The 4,728-nt window shown below is 36.9% G+C and overlaps 1 long non-coding RNA gene across 1 annotated transcript; it reads left to right on the top strand.

The window, feature by feature from the left end:
* Positions 1 to 786: 786 nt before the first annotated feature.
* LOC111644577 (uncharacterized) lies at positions 787 to 3,934 on the top strand. Its single transcript, XR_002759802.2, has 3 exons — positions 787 to 1,245; positions 1,697 to 1,753; positions 2,768 to 3,934. It is a non-coding gene; the product is annotated as an uncharacterized LOC111644577 (long non-coding RNA).
* The last annotated feature ends 794 nt before the right edge of the window (positions 3,935 to 4,728 follow it).

The following is a 4,728-nucleotide window of genomic DNA, read 5'->3' as shown; positions in this document are numbered from 1 at the left end:
TGACAAACAAATTCATGATAAAGTATGTCAATAAGAGATAGTATGGTAAATGTCATACTATGGTTTGTACACTCAAAAATGAATCATGGCATAGTTTATTATTAAGTATTTGCATCTATTTCATTTTATTCAAATAAGCATATTTTAAAAAATGTATTTATTCAAATTCCTTAGAATCAGCATAAATCTGTTGATTGTGAAAACAATTACATTTAATCAGTTAAAACGTATGAACATGGTTTAAATATGTCCGGCTGTGGAACAAGTAAGATTCAATCAGTTAAAATGTATGAGATTGGTTTACATATAAATTTTGTGAAATGGAATCGTGTAGAAGAGGAAATGACGTCAGAGTTCTCTCCGCCATCTTGTCATCTCGGAGCAGTTGTTTCCTTGTGACCGGTAAGTTACAGCTACACTCATCTTATTTAATCTGCCAGTTATCAGTGTGCATGTATGTTTTATTAGTGCAGTTGATATCGTATTACACTAATATCATTATATTGATTATCAAATCCATCATTGCAGACATTTTCGTCTAGCCCACTAGCTAACTCGCGCACGGTGCTAATAAATATCAGCTAACTTTTAACTTTACATTTCCCTACAGTTACTATTATTAAAATATGCGTAGCCCATTTTATTGCATGCAGGTTCATTATTAATAATTTAAAGAACTGATGGCGGCGTTAATCGGCGTTTTGTAGCGTCGCGTGCGCGCGCGTACACACACACACACACACACACACACACACACACACACACACACACACACACAGACAGACAGCAGAGCTGAGAAGGCAGAGGACAGAATGAAAGCTGTTCGACATGGGGTTGGGGAGGCGGTAAAATGCTGCTTCCCGCACTTTTCCTTGATTAGAGGAACAGATTTTAGTGATAAAACTGGTTAATCTTGATTCATATTCTGTAGTGTCATATCTCAGTGATCTCAAACTATGTGTGCATATGGTATTTGGAAGTTTCTCATAGATTGTATAATATATTGCATGGAGATCTTTACACAGATTGCTTTCAGTGTTATACATCTTGTTTAAAATAAAGTATATCCTGTCTTTTCTCCTCTTTCAGATCAACTTGGAGTTCATGCGTATTACAACTGTTCCTCTGATATCAACATTTATTGGACAACTGGACAGATACACTGATGACCTGATGAAGGTTTTCCGTGCCAAAGGAGGATCTGCAGGAAAGAAAATCCGCACCATAATGGCACCGACAGCTGATGTAAATGTGTTTTTATGTGTCTTTTTGTCAAGCAACAAGCTGCTGGAATTCTTCTTCCTCCTCCCTTTTCTAAAAGTTAAACAGATTTGCAGACCTACAGTAATTTCATGTAGCATGGGGTTGTGAATTCATATTCTGATTCTTTGAGACCTTCAGTGATCTTTGTATTAAAGCAGCTTAATACACACATACGACATACAATTCTCTCATTCAAAGTATTTATTGCACAATCAGAAAATGTACATCATATCATACATTATATTTGAGATAATGAGTGACTATATCAAAGTCATTAGGACATGTCTAGTGAGGGGTCCAGCAAGTACAGCCCTGGCTTCTCTAATCTTAAAATATTACTTAATAAACTTAAAATTCAGCATTACTTAAACTGAAAATCAATGCATTGACTAATGTAATTTTCTTTGGGATCTTGTTGGTATGCTTGTTTCAGAATGAAGACATAAACATTAAGCGTGACTGTCCTGAGGAGTCTAAGTGTCTATACGGGGTAAGTGTACGTCAGCTTACTCTCTTTATATTATAAATGTGTTATGGATGTATTTGCATTGGTAGTTATGTTAATTGTCTCATAGGCATCACAGTCTAGCTTTGCCCATGTGTGGTTAGTGTGCACTGAAACATTAAACTATGCAGCCATCAGTGTGGAGCATGATTGAGCCAAATGAGAAACGTGTCAGCTGTAAGTGACACTGGTAAAGTAGAAAACAGTTTGCAGTACCAGGGTTCAGGGTTTTTCCTGGCTTAAAATGAGGTGGTGGTGCCTGATTGTGGGCTCACACTCACACCTGTACTTTGCCTTCAACTGGCTCAAGCAAAAGTTTTACTAGCAGTCTATTTTATTATGGAGTTATAATTAAATGATTGAAACAAGTATTATTTTAAAGCTTATTCATTTGTTTTTTTTAAAGTGCTTTGTTCAACATCTTAGAACAATAACTAACAGATCCCTGGACCTCTCATTCTCTTACTTTAAAATAATGTTAACATTGTTTACACTCCCAACTTTAACTTTGGCGCCTGAATGAATACCCTCTGCTTGACTCGCTGAGCTGTGTGGCTTTCACATCTGACAAATTTACTACATCTCGTCAAAATATGCGCTTAACTTTCACTTCGCCATATCTGCAAACCTGATAACGTTAACTCATATCGTTAATTAGACATGGCTGACTCCACTTCTGGCGGGTTGCGGGCAACTGCAGCTACAAATGACAGATCCTGACAGGAAACGATTGATGGAATTTAAAAACATTGAGCCGCGAGTTGGTGGCGGTAACAAATTTGATGGTGGCAGCTGCCACCAAATACTCTATGCACGGAAAACCCTGAGTACAATGTATGGAAAATATGAATCAGAATCATGAAACACTAAACATTATGCTGATCTCATAGCTGATCTCATATTTGTAACTTTTGCAAAACAGTGTTCTTTAAAAAATTCTGAACACAATGTGACCGGCATTGGGACACAGCTCATTATTCTCTTTTTTTCATCCTCCAGGACAGTGAATTTAGAGGCTGAGCCGAAGGTTGAACAGACAACAATGGGCATCTACGTCATTCGGGCGGAGGGTGCCCGCCCTGGAGATGAGCCTTTTGCAGATGTTGGCGTTATACTTGAAGGCGTGGAAGTTCTGCAAAACCTAAAAAGTGTCACCCTTGGATGTGTGATGCTTTTAGGACTGATTTATGCACTTAACTTCAGCTACCCTAAGGACCTCAAGTGTTTCAGAAAGTCTTGATGGAACTGGACACAGCCAAGCTTTCACCAAAAGTCCAAGCACTGAAAATTAAGATGCTCCAGTGATTGAGCAATTGGCCAGATACACTGATATTTCGATCTGGAAAATATATATCAGTGGTTGACTTGCTGCAAAATTCGGTACTTGTTTGAGTGAACTTTGTCTATGTAGAAAGTTCAACTGGTGTTTTTCACTGTTCTTGATTGTTATATTTTTGCTGCAGAATATGCCTTTTTATATTCCTGCTCCTGTAATTAAACATGCTTGATAGTGTGATGGTGCAAAGCCACTCAAACACTGAGCCTTATGGCAATGTGGTGGATTGTTAAGGATTCCTTGAAATGTTAGTCTACTGTCAGCATTACAGTTATAATGATTGATTTACCTGTCTATCTCAAGTAACAATTGTTAGGCACAGTTCTTGAGCTCTGTTTACAGTATATATTCTTTGTGTCAAAGTGTTAAAGCCAATGAGGCATGGCTGTTCACCTGAGCCTTGTAATTAATATTTTGGATCCTAATTTCAAAATCGATTCAGAGTGCAGAAGTCCAGAGTTCCCTTAAATGAGCTTTAAAAATGTTTGCATTTCTTAGAACAAAAAGGTTGATTGTGGCAAAACAAGTAAATGTTTGAAAATCGAGCGCTTTCTTAACCTTAAGAGGTTAAGAGGGTTTTTCTTTTAACAATATTTTTATTGAAATTTTCCAAGAGGGCATTATCTCTCTTATGATTTGTTTGTTTTTTTTGCACACACGTGTGTATGAGTACTGGTACTGTGTACAAATATGCTTGCTGCCTCCACTTTTTGTGGCTGCCGTTAGGTCAGTGTATCATGCTGTTGAATGGAAGTGGTGTTGCTTCCTTTTTGCGATGCCCAAACCTGCCACTTTGAGAAGCGTTAATAAATTGTTCAAATGTGAAACAAGGAGGTCTGACTTTTTAGGTATTGTAGTTACATATTGTCGTATGTATGGGGTGAACACATAGAAAGATTTAACAACTGGAAATATCTGATTAAAAAATAATTATTAAAATACATTGGGTTTATTAAACAGTACATAGATTTGATGCATTCTGAGTGAATTAGGCTTATTGCATAAGCCTAGTTATGAATTCAAAATGGATAGGCTTTATTAATATTGAATACATAAACTCGGTTCTAATGAAATTAAAACAAATTGGATTTATTGATGAATAAGTAAACCTGGTTATTGTGTATTTAAATCACATTGGGTTTATTAGTACCATTACATAAATCTCATTCTTACTTGTTTCATTTATGTTTGACTGACAAATATGCATCACATTAAGTTTATTAGTTTGTTTATATTAAAACTGTAATCCAAATAGATGGAAATTTTATATGCAATTAAAATACATAAATCTTAAATATTAGGCCTAAATATTTTTTTGAATGTATGTCATGAATGCAATATAGTATAAGTCATAGAGATGGTCATAATACAACACGCTGTAAAAGTGTCATGGTATAGTAAGTCATACCAAATGTCATGTGAGTGTGATGGTCGCTGCCTGAATGTAGTTGTCGTGGACAGTTGCTGCACTTCTGTGTCCTGGAGGGAAACAGAAGGAGGCGACCACATCAGCCAGATGTGGAGGACCTGGGCTGCGTGCTCCTTCGACACAAAGGCACAGACTCACATCGCTCCTCCCTCTCTCACCTGGACTCATCCCTGTCAGCGCCAACATGTTTTCTTT

Source organism: Seriola lalandi, unplaced genomic scaffold (assembly GCF_002814215.2).
Source record: "Seriola lalandi dorsalis isolate HSWRI2012SDOR001 ecotype SW California unplaced genomic scaffold, Sedor1 jcf7180002054936, whole genome shotgun sequence".
NCBI lineage: Eukaryota > Metazoa > Chordata > Actinopteri > Carangiformes > Carangidae > Seriola > Seriola lalandi.
This window is presented reverse-complemented; position numbering and strand designations above follow the sequence as displayed.